The sequence below is a fragment of the Labeo rohita genome, chromosome 7, assembly GCF_022985175.1.
Source record: "Labeo rohita strain BAU-BD-2019 chromosome 7, IGBB_LRoh.1.0, whole genome shotgun sequence".
In the NCBI taxonomy this organism is placed as follows: Eukaryota; Metazoa; Chordata; class Actinopteri; order Cypriniformes; family Cyprinidae; genus Labeo; species Labeo rohita.
This window is the reverse complement of record NC_066875.1, coordinates 58464049-58480434: the sequence shown is the minus strand read 5'-3', so window position 1 is coordinate 58480434 and position 16386 is coordinate 58464049. Positions and strand designations below refer to the sequence as shown.

At 33.9% G+C, this 16386-nt stretch overlaps 1 protein-coding gene across 2 annotated transcripts in view; it reads right to left on the bottom strand.

The window, feature by feature from the left end:
• ndrg2 (NDRG family member 2) overlaps window positions 1-8356 on the bottom strand; it is a 37885-nt gene extending 29529 nt beyond the window's left edge. Inside the window, exon 1 of one of the 2 annotated variants that reach the window (XM_051114225.1) lies at window positions 7933-8356. The gene's annotated coding sequence lies outside the window, so the exon portion shown is untranslated. Of the gene's footprint in view, window positions 1-744; window positions 799-7932 lie in introns of those variants that run through there. The other variant, XM_051114226.1, reaches the window with a different exon arrangement.
• Between the last annotated feature and the right edge of the window lie 8030 nt (window positions 8357-16386).

Here is a 16386-nt window from a genome sequence, read left to right as displayed (position 1 = left end):
TTTTTTTTTCTGTTCATCCAGTTTGCACCATAAAAAGTATGCAATAAATAAATAAATAAATAAATAAATAAAAATGTTCTTAGTTTTTTTGGTGCATCTAAACATTATTGAATTAAGATACATTTACTTGAGAAGCAAAATTACTAAGATGGGAATTATTGTTTTCTGAATAAATAAATAAATAAATAAATAAATATGTAGCAAGTTTATGCTTTAATTAAAAAAAAAAAAAAATCTGCCAATGAGGTCAGAAAATTAAATTGGCAGATATTTTACAAAAAAAATAATAACAAATAATAACAAAGAAACAGCAAGTAACACAATGAATCAAACATGAAATTTGGTAGCAGAAAAACTGAAATAGTGTTTTCTTGTAAAACATAACACAATAATCTCTCTTTTTTTATAACTATCATTTTTGTATTGAAAAGCAAAATGACAAAATATATTTAAGTCTTGTTTTCTAGAAAAAAAATAAAATAAATGCATGCTTGAAACAAGAAAAAAAAAACTACCAATGGTATAAATAAACTTGAATAAACGTAACTTATAAATATTTGGCAGATATTCATTCTTAACGCAGAAAGATAGCAGAAACTCTTTAATTTTGGCCACTTTCTCAGAAAACAAGACTTCTCATCTTAAGTCATTTTGCTTCTCAACTAAATGCATTTTGACTGAAGAATGTTTAGATATGTTACTAAAAAACACAAACAGGCTGAAGAAGAAAATCATTTTGCAAACCTCAGTAGCACACGTCTCTAGAAATCTGCAGGCTGAGTTTCAGTTTGGTAGTAGGGCAGGACACGTTTAGAGGTTTGGCTGTATTTTTAGGCATTACGATAAAGGACACTTGGATATGTTGCGGCCGCGCTATTCTTGGGCCAGCAGTTGTATATCGTGTGGATTACTTTCCTCAAGACATCAAGCCACATGTGACTGCGGAGCTCCTACATGGACCTCAAGCAAAGTTTGGAAACCGTACAAAAGCATTACAATAGAGCATGACACAATCACAATTTCATGTTATCAACATCATACAGTCTGTCAAGAACACAGCTCATTGAATGTTATATGTAAAGAAAAGAAAAACAACCTCAGTCAGTCTCATTAACGTTTGGAGAGACGCCCTTGCTGTAGTGACCCAGAGTTGAGGACGGTGTAGTGTGACGTTACTGGTAAGTGTGAGTGCTATTTCAAGAGTTCAGCCATGTTGGGCTGAGACAGAAACACCCTAGAGACCTCGAGCTGCTTCAGAAAACACCCTCAAAGAGTTTGTGTAAAGAGGCCAAATCTACAGTTTAATGTGGTGATCAGCAAGAAAACTCAGTAGAAACAGTGCACGCTTGTGTTAGGCTTGTTTACTTTGCTTTAGGACAAACTTGTACTAAAAAATTTGGATAAATCAAACAAAAACCTCCTTAATGGTAAAACAATAAAGTGAAGTTAAATTAAATAATGCATAAATAAAGTAAAAATGGAATAAAATTGTAAAATAAATGTTATTTCAGGCAAATAAATAAGAGGAAAAATAAATACATACAATAAATACAAAAATTGTTAATAAATAATGCAAACGTACACATGCTCTATTTTATGTAAACAAATAGTGAAAAGGTAAAAATGGTTAATAAATAAATACTGCATAAATAAATAAATGTTTTCTTAGGCAAATGACAAGTAACAAGGTAATAATGGTTAAAAAGAATGCAAAATACAAAAAATAAAAATAAAAATAAAAACATCACTTTTAGTAAAGTGTAAAGTAAATGTAACATTTCCTTTTTAAGAGTACATTTAAAAATAGGCTTACCAGAAAATAATAAATAAATAAATAAATAAATAAAGCAGCTACCTCGAACTTAAATAATTGCAATTGTCTATCTTAGAAGAAACAAACAAACAAACAAATAAATAAATAAATAAATAAAATGATCATACTATGCATCTGAATGAGTTAAGAAGAGAAAGGCTCCAGACTACAAATGCATTTTCATCATTTTTTCCATTTGAGACTCGGTAATTGTTAGAAGTTGCACTGGTGTGATTTTAAAAACGCCCTACTTGTTTTAATGATGCTCTGCCACAAGATGACAAGCGAACAACTTCAAACCAGCGCTGACTAAACTAAACCTCTGCAAGAGCCATTTGACACTGCGTAGTTAAACCACAGATACTACTGACCTTAAAGCCCCATGATATCTGTTCTGAAATCGGCTCTCTGATTAAACGGAATGTCTTCAGTTTAACTTCTGACTTAAATCCTTAAGATTTCTCTATAGGACAAATGCAATAACATATACATTAATAAGTATCTGTATTTAATAGCGCTTTACAATTTTGGTTCCGGTTCAGAATCAAGCACACCTGTCTGATTGTCACACTTTCTAAGAATAAACTAATGCCTCAATAACACAAATACACACAGAGACATGCTGAGCATGACTGAACAGGTAACACAAACACATCCTGAAATGAGAAAATATTAATAATAACCAAACTCTTCAGATCAGCAGCTCACAACAGATCTGGGTGGTGTATGTGTTTATCCGTTTGCTTTTGGCTCTGTAGCTGTGTTTGTTCATCTACAAAGTTCCGATGACAAAAGAAAAGAGAATGAACTGCAGGAGCCGCCATGGAGACACGGAGAGACGCCAAAGCGCTCAGTGTTGTTTTGCTGCTCCTTCACTCGTGTGTTTCCCACAGCGATGAGCCACATTCATCAGTCCAGATGGAAAAGAGCAGCCAAACCTCTGACGGATTCACTACAACTACTATTATCTCTTTCTCTCTCTCTCTTTCTCTCTCTCGCTCTATCCATCTGTCCATCCAATTATCTATTCATCTATCTATCCATCCATCCATCCATCCATTTATCTATCCATCCATCCATCAATCATTAAATTTATCCATCTATCCATCCATCCATCTTTTTTATCTATCTATCCATCCACCCATCCATCAATAAATGTGTCCAACTATTAATCTATCTATCTATCTATCTATCTATCTAGTTATTTATCTATCTATCCATCCATCAATACATTTATCCATCTATCTATCTATCATCTATCTATGTAGCTATCCATGCATCCATCCATCCATCCATCTCTCTATCTATCTATCTATCTATCTATCTATCTATCTATCTATCTATCTATCTATCTATCTATCTATCTATCCATCCATCCATCCATCCATCCATCCCATCCTATCTATCTATCTATCTATCTATCTATCTATCTATCTATCTATCTATCTATCTATCTATCTCCATCCATTCATTCATTTATCTGTCTATCCATCCATCAATCAATAAATTTATACATCTATCCAACTATCCATCCAACCATCCATCCATCCATCTATTCATCCATCTATCTGTCCATTTAGTTATTCATCTATCCATCCATCCATCCATCAATAAATTTATCCATCTATCCATCCAATTATCTATTCATCTATCTATCTGTCCATTTAGTTATTTATCTATCTATCCATCCATCAATCAATAAATTTATCCATCCATCCATCTATCCATTGATTTATCTATCTATCTATCTATCTATCTATCTATCTATCTATCTATCTATCTATCTAATTATCATCCATCAATCAATTTATCCATCCATCCATTTATCTATATTTCCATCCATCAAATTATCTATTTAACTATCTATCCATCCATCAATATAAACATCCAACTAGTCATCCATCAATATATCTATCCATCCAATCATCCAACCATCCATCCATCCAATCTGTATCATGTCTTTTTCTCCAACAGTATGAAGGAATCTCAGTCCTGTCATTCTTGGTGAATCTCAGCGATTTAAATGTCATTAAATGACGTGCTGATTCTCTCCATCATTACGGCTCAGCGTGTACTGTGATTTTTCAGTAAAGCACAATGGTGCGGCTCATTACAGAGAATCAAACATTCGACATGATTAAGTGTTCTTGCGTAACTGATGTGCATCATTAAAGAGCCACATCACAGTAAGACAAGACGTTCCCTTTCCAACACACACACACGCTTCTGGAACGACCTTCACGCTGGAGGCTCGTCACCACTTGGAAGCAACACAAAACATCTCCAGATCTTATTATGCAGATGTAATCTATGACCACAGCCATGAGGATGTGACATCACTGAAATGCCTCAAACTCTTTCGCTTATGTAAACCCTCACTTTACCCAGAATTCTGCACTGCTTCAATGTTTCATAATGTAACATCATTCAGTACACGCAGTTCACAAAAAAAACAAGACAAAACAAGAAAGTGCTATCAAGCAAATGCTGCATCAAAATTATTTAATTGTAATTAAATAATTATTTTCACAGCATAACCATCACAAAACAACTCTACAGCCAAAAACAACATGTGGGTGGAGTCAAATCACTGCAGCAGGACAACACTGTCATTATTTGAAGTCAGTTGCACTAATTAATGCCTGGTTACAACAAGCCATGACAACTCATGTACAGCTTATTTCTCAAATAAGGCTGGGTTATAAAGCTATAAAACATCTCAACATTTCCAGCCTGTTTTTAGCCACTGTTCAGTATTTATATACTTGCTCTGAATTATCTCAAAAGGGTGACTCGTTTCAATTATTTAAACTGAACACTATCACCAGTTAGATTAAAAATACAGTAAAAAATCATGTGCACCAGTATGCACCAATATAACAATGCATGATAAAAAAAACAGCAAACAAAAATAAATTACTAAAATACTTAGTTGAAAAAAAAAGACTTTTTATAAAAATTCAAGAAAAAAATCATTGCATTTTTAGCATTTCACCGAAATTATTGAAACTGTTCAGAGATGCTATTCATGCAATTATATAGTCAGAAGTCTCAAGACAAGGAAAGTTAATAGCCAAAAGTGCATTATAATGATTGTGATATTTACAATTTTACGGCAACAACAACATTATTGCAAATATATTGTGAATATACTGTATTCCCCAGTCCTGATCTCAACTACCAAAGCATTTTATCCCACTAAAGATACGTGTCTTACAAATCTAGGTTCAAATCCGCCTACAAACCAGTGTTTATCCTCATCCTTCAGATGTACACAAGCTAAAGAGGGCAGAGTGAGGTGAGTGAATGAATGGGGAGAGAAACCCACAGAGAGCAAAAATAGCTGGAGCTGAAGGGTTGGAGGATGCGTGGGAACAGAGGGAGCTTTGTACCAGCAGGAGCAGATCCACAAAACACACGAGTCTGCAGCGTCACATCAGTGACTGTTCATTTATCGGTTTCACCCTGACTGTTCCCATCACTCCAGTTACAGGTTCAGACTTACACCACACTGCAATGACATCTGGGCATATTGCACGTACTCAGTGTTTGTGCTGTTATACACTTACATATTCAGGATAGATAAATAGATTTGAACTAAAGAATAATAGAACAACTGAACGATATACATAGATAGTAAGTAAGAGCATTAAATGTTTAATACAACCAATAAATGAAAGTTTGCTGACAGAGGGTTTTACTACAGTCATTACATTAGTCAGTCTAAAAATATCACTTCTTCTACTCATTGCTCATCTAGTAATGATGTGTTGTATGCATCACTCAACAAACAGCAAAGACTACATTAACAAAACTCTGTAGTGCTGTGATGACACTCCACAGAGATCAGCACTGGTGTGGTCTGCGTCTCTGAAACAGTTGAAATTCTCTTTACCTTACAAGCTCAACCCACGAATAGAACCCAAACAATTTAGAAATGCCAGACTCAAAATGGGTGGCCAGAGTCCTGAGACATCAGTATCTAAACAGCTGTAATGTTGTGAAAGACAGCAGGGACTTCACTGGGTGTCTTTAAAGGGACAGTTCACCTATAAAATGAAGTTGTGTAATTTACTCACACTCATGTTCTTACAAGCCTGTATGTCCTTCTGCTTTTGTGAAACATAAAAGGAGACGAAAATGGAAGGTAATTCACACTGTCAAGCTCAAAATAGCACAATAAAATACCTAAAAAGTAATCCATACAACTAGCGCACCATATTCCAAGTCATATGCCAGCTTTGTGTAAGGAACAGACTGAAAGTAAAACGCTTGTAAGTCTGCCTTTACTAATTGTGACCCTGTACCACAAAACCAGTCATAAAGGTCAATTTTCTGAAATCACCTAAAAGCTGAATAAATAAGCTTTGATGTATGGTTTGTTACAATAGGACAATATTTGGCCGAGATACAAGTATTGGAAAATCTGGAATCTGAGGGTGCAAAAAAAAAATGATTACTAATGAAAAGGTTTCGATGTATTTATGGTAGGAAATTTACAGAAATTCTTCATGGAACATGATCTTTACTTAATATCCTAATGATTTTCTTTTGCATAAAAGAAAATAATTGATCATTTTGACCCATACAATGTATATTTGATGTTTGCTACAAATATGCCCAAACAAAATGAATGGGTTTTTACTTCTAGAACCCGGCTGTTACACTGAAGGTAGCTAGAAGGGGAGGGGCTAAAAAACACGAGGGACCGATGACATCACCTGAAAAGAAAAATCATTTCAGAGGCAGAGCAACTCATTATGTAAACAATTATCACATTAGAAAGAGTTACACTGAAAATAAGCCGGATCGAGTGTTGTGTGTCACTAAGCAACACACAGTCTGACAATCTGAGCTCACATCAAATTAAAAAAACTATAAAAAAACAAAAAAAAAAAAAAAAAAAAAAAAAAAAAAAACTGTTGTTGTTTTTTGTTGAAAGATTAAGACAAACACTGATTAAATGTCCACAGTAGAAATGGGAACTATAAGGGCTCATTTTGATTTTCCATATCATAATGTGCAAATTTTAGTCTTGTGGTGATTTATTTATATATTTATTTATTGCAAACTCTGATGCTAGTCACACAAAGATGTTTGATATGAATCCAGAAGACATGGAATACAGGCTATAGTCATATCAACTATGTGTTTTAGTGCTCAGCTGTGTGAATTATAGTCCATTTTTTTGTAAGGAAAAGAGCATCGTTGATATTGTGTAAAAAAAATGCCTTACGTAAAAGAAGGGGGGAAAAAAAAATTTTTTTTTTTTTTTTTGGGGGGTGAACTATTCCTTTAAAGGCTGTATGAGTCACTGAAGACCCCAGATAAACCGCCGGAGGACTCGACAGCCAGATAACCGTGTATCTCAGTAAGTCCAGCCGCATTTGTTAGGACACGGTCTTTGTGCGTGTTTGTTGCGTGCAGACGTTTCTGCAAAGGGGCTTTGCGGGTTTGTCTGGGCCCGCGACACACCTCCCTTTGACATTGACACACATTCTCCACAGCCACGGCGCGTAAATGAACAGAGCTCTGCAGAACCGCGGAAAGGCCCGCGGCTGGAGGTGCAGCCCGCCGCGTGAGCCAATGTTTTCCTTTTAAAATTCAAGTTCACATCAACAAAATGCAACACGTACGCATCTCTCATGCGCAAGATCTGCACAATCCATGAACAAAGACCATCACGAGTTAAACCACTAGTAAACTGACATGTTAGCTCGTGTTAAACAACGTTTGCGCACTCACAGCCCAAAAATCCACCAAAAACTCTTGCAGAAATGTGGGTTGGTTCCGTAACGCTCACAACCTAGAGGATATACAGTCATGGCTCATATTAAGCAAGCTGATTTTAACGCTGCTTTTTGTTTACAAGTTTCCAGCCGCTGGAACAGATTAGGGTCACGTCTAGTGTGTTGTTTAAAACGGATATTTACGACACTATCAGCACTTACGGTCTATGAATATTTACGTTTTATTTAATTATGCACAACAAATCGTGACCGGCAGTTATAGGCAACACATTGTTGCATGCACATTAATGCGACACATAGGCTGATGTATGTATATATATATATATATATATATATACAGGCTGTTATAAAGCCCTAAATGGCACTTACCTTCTCTTATGCAAAATAATTATGATGTCGGCGTGCCCAAGTTCCCTAAAATACAGAAATGAGCAAAAGTCGACACTCCTTTGTCTGTGAAATATATATGTATTTTTCACAGTCTTGACCCTGGGTCGCTCCCAGCGCTCTTGAGCTCTCACTTTCTTTCCAGCAGCGTTTGTTATTTTCTCTCCCTCTTTTCCTCTCTGTCTGTATTACCCCGTTTTTGTCCTTTCTGGAGCCACAGAAAAAAAAATCGTACAAAAAATATGGAGCCGTCAATCAAATAAGTCGACTTGAGTTATGGATGGGGGGACGCGAAATTAGCCATTGAGCTCGATTCGCCGGAGCTGAAGCGTTTAGGGCAGTTATGTGGCGTATGTGTTACCATAGCTGTTCTGGCCCCCAAACCCACCAACATTTCGATAAACAGACGCTAAACGTCGATGAAAGCCCTTGATTCTAAAACGCCTCCCCCCTGTTTTCGGCAATGGTTCGCGCCCGTTGTTGAATCGCCTGGTGGAACAAAACGCGTTCGCATTCCAAGGTTCTGGTTACAGCTGCGCTGCAGTCTTAAGCAAGAGGTTCGTGTGATTTGGGCCGCGTCAGAAGATATAAATACACTAATATCTAATTTCATGCAGAAATGCACAGGATATGCAAAATAGAGTCAACAAAGGATTTGTAAAAACGAATAGAAAAGTGGACGCGTGTCCCTCCTCATAAAAGCTTGTCTAAGGCAGTCCAGCAGAGCCGCTGATGGAGTTTATTAGCACACAAAAACGAGAAAAATGATTAAAACCCCTGTACAGAGACACTTTATTGGAACCGTTTCTATGTCAGATAAAATTTACCATAGAGAATGAATATCAAAGTTTGACTGCTGAAACTGTAATTCTGGTAGAAATGCTGTAGATTCGTATTAATTAACCTATTAATGTTTCACACAGCTTGTCTAATGTGCAGGAGTAAGATCTGCAAAAGCAGGTTTGCATTGAGTTTTCACACAGACAGCATTAAAATCTGCACAATAAATAAATAAATGAAAAAATAAAAGTGATTTCTGGGTTAATAGGTTGAGTATTACCTTTGACAGTGGCAGTATTGAATGTTTATTGTGAGTTTATTATTGAAAACAATTACAGACTTGTTCGTCATGCAAATCTAATTTGTATTCAAATTGTTATTAATCTACACTGAACCCAAACCCCAAAGTGTTCCTATTAACTGCTTTACAGCTTCCGGGTGTAATTAAAAGGCAGATTTCCTTAGTCCAATAAGGCCTGTTTTACATTGCCCAGATATGCAGTGTGGAGTTATTTTGGCGAGCATATTAACAGGTTACATCATTCACACTTACTGAACCCAGTTGATTACAGGAAAAGCCCCAAAAATAAGTCTACCATCGCTTGACTTTCCTCTGCAGAACACAGATGTCTTTCAACATAAGTTAGGAGTCCAAATAACTTTGAATCCCATTGACTTTCATATAAACAAAAGGAAAAAAAAAAAAAAAAAAAAAAATTTCCCACCGATTTTTCAATTTTTTTTGTGTTCCACATAGAAAGTAGCGGATTTGGCAGCGGCATAAGATTGAGACAGGATTTTTCATTTTACCATCACTTCGGGGTTTGGGTTCAGTGTGGATTAATAACAATTATATTTGCATGACAAACAAGTCCGTAATTGTTTTCAATAATTAACTTCTGATAACAATTTTATATGGCCATTATTGAAGGTAATACCTACTTACACTCTTTCAGTTCGTCATACTATAGTCAATGGTAAACATTGATCATCATTTGCAGTAGCATAGGCAGTGCTCCAAAAAATGCTAAGCCACGTGTAAAGCTCAGTTCAGTGGGTTCAGTCAGTCCAGGGAGATGTTGGGAAATATTCAGGGTCTCATGGCCCCCTTTAACTGAGCTATATGGGAGGTTTCAGATCCCAGTTGCACAACGCAAACCTTTACGGAAGATAACACTTAACTGACCTCAGAATTCATGCTGAAAAACAACATCTGCCAGCCACCATGTGCCTTACGAGAGTCTGTAGACTCTGCTAAACCTGATAAGACAAAACCAGTTGTTGCTCTGACACACTTAAACATATCAATAAGATTAACCTGACCCGCTTACACATTTTGAGTCAACACGCAGCCCATTTAATTTCCATAATGTGATGTCTGTGCTCTGGTGGAGCAGCAAATGATGGACTGATTAGCTTTGTAGGAGTCAAATGAGTCTGAAATCAAGTAGGAATCCACTGCAGCTGAAGCTCTCTGACATGATCATTGATCAGCACATGTCAAGGTCAGAGTGCCAGCGCAGCCACAGTTGAAATGAACTCTGGACTGACGAAGCATCACTTTCCCTTTCGTCCTCGCGATGCACCATCCCTTTGAAATCAGTTGAAAAGCAGTGTTTAGGTGCTTTGAAGCAGATGATTTAACTAAAAACACGTTTCGGGTGGGACTTGCTTTTATCCTTTGGGAATCGACTGGATTGTGAAAAGTGCGTGTAACACAACAGAGTTTGAAACACCAGCGGCACCCATTGATTGAAACATATGTGTCCTTATTTATTTATTTATATTTATTTATTATTTCTGACAATAAAACACACACACACACACACATATATATATATATATATATATATATATATATATATATATATATATATATATATATATATATATATATATATCTATCTATATATATATATATGCACAAAGCACTTTTTAAAAAACATTAAGCCTAAAATATCTTTTAATGTCACTATTCATGAGGATTGTATGATCTTTAAATACAAAATATTCAAAGTGTACTTAAAGCATACTTGCAATAGTTCCACTTAAGCACAACCAAATATATTTAAGTATCTTTAGTTGGACTTCAGCACTACTTCTGCACAATTAAAGTGCACTAAGTGCAAAATTAATTGTTCCAATTTAAATATACCAGTTTAGTACAATTGCAGGGTATTTTTATCAAGTAGGTAATATGTAAATGTATATGTATATGTATATGTAAATGTAGTATATTTAGCATGAAATAGATGTATTTTAAATACATTTTAGTATATTTATTTTCCACTAGGGTATATATATATATATACATATATATATAATGTATATATGTATGTATGTATGTATGTATGTATGTATATATCTCACACAATTATATAAGTTTAATATTTGATGGAAAATGCTGAAAATGATTAAAACATTAATAAGCATGTAAAAAATTCAGTTTAATAAAAATCTATGATTAAAAAAAGGCTTGTGTCCTTTGGTTTATGCAATTGTTTGTTTGTTTGATTATTTGCTTGTTTATAGAATGAAAATAATCATAACAATAAGCAATAATAAAATACAATATTACTAAAATTATTATTAATAACACTGTCTTAAAACAATTTAAAAAATAACAATTTATTTTAATATTTGATAAATAAATTAATGACACTAAAGTTAAAACTGTAGATTTTTATTTATTTACAAATCAGTAAAAAATGCTACTGTCATTGCAAAGTGTACCAATTAAAATTAAATTAAAAAAATTAAAAAGAAAACAAATAATAATAATAATAATAATAATAATAATAATAATAAAATAAAAACAATAACTTCATAATTATAATACAAATAATATTATGATTTGCCAATATTTTCTTTCAACAATAGTACTTCAGCAATGGCATTATGCACTTCCAATATAATATTTAATAGAAAACCAAAAAGTGTAACTTGTTGTGCTAATCAGTTCTGACAGGTATAGGCTAATTTGGCCGCATTGAACTCAAACCTGCTGTGTGACGTGACACAATCACGTCCAATCATATCTATACAGTTCAGTAGGGTCAGTTTTGGTTTCTTGTCGACCTCATTCTTTGTTGGCACTCAGTTTCAAATCTTATAAGCTACTTTTTGCCTCATGTTAACAATCTGGCATTAACGAGAAAGAAAGTGGCTAAATTACTTGGCTGAATGAAGACTGTTTACAATGTGACGCTATTTCAGTCTTATAGTATAGCAAACAATGTCACCCGCCGCCAAAGACCACAACGAACGCCGGGTAAAATTACACGCGCAACAATGCAGGAGAGCACGAACACAAACACACACTGGTGAGTTTGGCAGGGAACTGATCTGGACTCAGGAAAACACTTCTCAGTTTCAATGGTGTCGTGCATGAAGCCCAGCGGTCGGACATTTGGCCGGAAAGGGAGTTTTATTTTGATTTTGATAGGGATTTCTCTTTGTGAAATGTGCTGCTTAAATGATTATTAAAGGAATTTTTTTTTTTTTTTTTTTTATTTTTTGAAGATTATTAGCAGCTAAACAGCTGCTCCTAGCCATTGACTTTCATATAGTATGGGGGGAAACTACTACTGAAGTCAATGGCTACCAGCAACTGTTTGTTACCAACATTCTTCAAAATATCTTCTTTTGTGTTAAACAGAAGAAAGAAACTCATACATGTTTGGAACAACTTGAGAGTTATTAAATGATGACAGTATTTATACTTTTGGGCGAACTATCACTTTAACAGTTTTAATGAGAGAAAGATCTACAATCCCATGAAGCATCACAAATGACATACAGCAACTGAAATGAAAATAATGGATATTTTATTAAGATGACTTTATTATCTTGATTATGGATATAAAATAATAGATTTTACATTTATTGCAAAATATACACGAACTTTCAAGTAGTTTGAGAGTGTAGGGAGATGTCTTTAAAGTTTTATAAGTTATTGTTAAAAATCAGTTTGTCAATGGGATTCTCACTGCTATTTAATGAGATTTTATTTCTTTATTTTTTAAACTTTCATAACTAATTGTTAAATCCTTTATTGTCTACTACAATCCCAAGAACACTTTGTCTGATCAGCAAGTCAATAAACACCTGAAATGTTTTAATAATTTGTTTTGCATTGTAAAAAAAAAAAAAAAAAAAAAAACATGGCAAAAATGAATATCCACTCAATTACTTTAAATTCAACTCGTTTACTTAATATTAATATGATGGGAAAAATCCCATCATGAAGAAATTAGAATTTTGTGTTCAAATTTATTATTTACATTTTATTATCATTTAATTTATTACACATTTTGAATACATTTCACAATCAGTTACAATTAAACAATTAAATTAATGAATTTAATTAAATTAAACAATTTTTAATTATATAAACTAAAATAGTATTTTCTAAAACACTTCAATAATCTTTGTTTCATGTACAATTACATTATATATATATATATATATATATATATTTTTTTTTTTTTTTTTTTTTTTTACTGTGCATCAAATATAAATTCATAATCATCATCATTTGAAATGTTTATCAGTATGTAAGGGAAATTATTTTACAACAGTGGGGGGGGGGGCATCTTTGAGGGAAAAGTAAAACACATAAGTAAGCACTGAATGCATACATGTATTCATATACACTAAAGTATTTAAACACTAATGTTTCTGTCTGTCATGTACATGAGCAGCAGATGTGCATGTGTGTGTGTGAACAGCTGCAGAGCTCTGGAAAGGGAAGCCTGTTTTCCTGCTCGTCTCTCTCGTCTGATTGGCTGTGGGTGATTTCGCAGACGATGACATCATCAAACTAGCAGCTGACCTACATTGGTGTGACATCAAACTCACAAACACACACACTTACTCAGTAGCGTTTGCTCATTAAACTGCAGCTGAATCTCCTGAAACAGCACAGACGTCTTCAAATTCAGCCCTGCCGTCTCTAATCGCATGAGATTTTGAAAATCTCTCCAGATCAGGTTAAGTGTGTGTGAAAGAACGACGCTGCAGATGCTCTCTCTTACACACACACACTGTTACTGTCACGCACGACTGCACCCAGATCGGCAGAGAAAACACAACATGATCAACTTTAGCAACACAGATAATCACTGAGAAATCACAGAGATGGCGATTTGATAAACAACTATTAGCCTGGACTCAGCTGTATGTTCACTGTGCAGGGATTGAGAGATTTCAATACACACAGAATAAGCAGATGACGTACTATATGTGATAATTTGCAACATACACAACAGAACAAAAATGCACACAACTGCATCCCACAATGCATTGCAATGGACCTTTCATTTCCATGAACTTTTCAGATTGCCAGATGGCTTTTTTACATAAAATATGCAAAATGCCATCTGTATTTGAGAGATAATAACTGTAAACATGCAGCACAATAAGGCGAGCCACTACTGTAATGCGACACATTGCACGCTTTAAAACTTTTGAAATGTGCTTGTTTTATCATTTAAAGAAGCACCTAAGTGTAAACAGACTTTTAGAAATATACTCTGGTCAAGGGATTTTATAAGCGATAGCTTGATTATTTACTATTGATTATGTCACTTTGAATACATTGTAATCATCTCGTGAAATGTTGATGTTATCAGACTGTTATTTGTGTAACTTGATCACTCAGGATGGTTTCAGATCAAGAGTTGTAGTAGTAATACTCACTAATGTTTGTGCTGTTGGTTTCCCTCCAAAGTGATGTCACTTCCTGCAGGATGATGTCATACATGAACTGACTTTTGTTTGTTAAAGGGGCTTCGCAAAAGACTAACAAGTTGCAGAGCAAGAGAAAGGACACAGGAAAAAGATCATTAATTAAATATCTAATCATAAATAAATAATGATTAGTTTGAAACATTTGAAGAAGCGTGATAAGAAAAGGAAAATAAAGAAACACATGAAATATATTATTATTAATCTCAACATGAACATCCGCTCAAACCATGATTTCACCCTCATGCTATTTTAATACTGATATTTTGATTAAACAACAGAAGAAACAAAGTAATATAATTTAAAGTTTTAAAAATGTATTATTAGATTTTATTTTAATAATAATAATAATAATAATAATAATAATAATAATAATAAAATGTAATGTAATATATTTTAATATATATTGCATTTAATATATTTTAATATAGATGATGGACACATGCAATATAATAATAATAATAATAATAATAATAATAAACTGTTTATATTAAAAATAATATTGACAATAATATTTACAAAATATTTATCATGCAGTGCAATCATCATCGTCATGAACGTCATTATTATTATTATTATTATTATTAATGCACTGCATGTTGGGCAGTATATCGCTCATAGTCACAGGCAGATGAGACAGATCTTTAGAAATAAAAACAGATGTGTTTCATTGTTTGTTTTTATGTTATTATGAACATCTTTAAAGCAGTGGAACTGTGTCTGGAAGGTTCTGAAGGAGACTGAAGGTTTCTCGATCCGTCCTGTGAACATTCTAAACATTCCAAACATTGTGTGAAGATCTCAACCTCCTGATGACCTCGAACACACCTTCAGCGAACCGCTGGAGAAACACCACAAACTCAGTATTTCAACTGCTTCTGCTAGACCACAGCGAGCTCAAACTGAAATCAAACTGTGACTTTTGCCTCTCTGAGAAAAAGACCCCAGTAACCTCAACTGCATTTAATGTGTTTTGAGCTATGAAAGGTCTGAAAGTTGATTTAGAGTATTTTTCAACATTCAGAATAAACTATGGATGGAGTCTGTAGAGGACAGATGAACACAGAGAGGAGAAGGTGTGGCAGAGATCTGCTTTCATCTCCACTGAGGTTTAATCTCACAGTCTTTTCGTTGTCTTCCTCCTGTTCACATTTCTGGTTTCCCTTCCTCGCCTCTTTTATTCTCTTACAAAACACACTCATGTGATTTACGCACATTTAAACACTTCAGATGAAACACAGCTCATATTTGTGTCTCTGTGAGTCTCGCATTAAATCACGCAACACACAGAAGATGCACATGTAACCCAGTCAAAGCTGTACCCAAAGTGCAATTATGAGTCCTAAAAATGTAAAGGAACCAGTCGAGTTATAAAATGTGGCTTTCACTCTTGAGTACAGACGAACAGTGTGTTAATATGTGCATTCATGTGGCCTTTCACTTTCTCTGTTCAGATGACAAAAACCTGTGCATTTGTCATTTCATGTAATTTCATTGTCAAAATGTAGTACATCAGTAATATTAACAACAAAACTATTAAATAAAATGTGAATAGAATTAAATGCTACTGTTAACAAATAAATTAAATTTACAATAAATATCAATAGTGCAAATAGAGTAAACCAATAATATTAACAAATAAAATAGCAACAATGCAAAATGATATTTTAATTTAATTGCATATGTTAAAAATAAAAACAAATTAACAATAATACAATATTTAATTAAATAAAATATCACCTAATAGAATAATGACAGAAAATGGAAAAAGAGTAAAGCAGCAATATTTTCAGAAATAAAATAAGACTAATGCAAAATTATATTTCACTAAATTAAATAAAATTATAAAATAAAAGAAATTAAAATAAAATAAATTGTGCAAATGGAGTAAATCAATAATATAGCAAA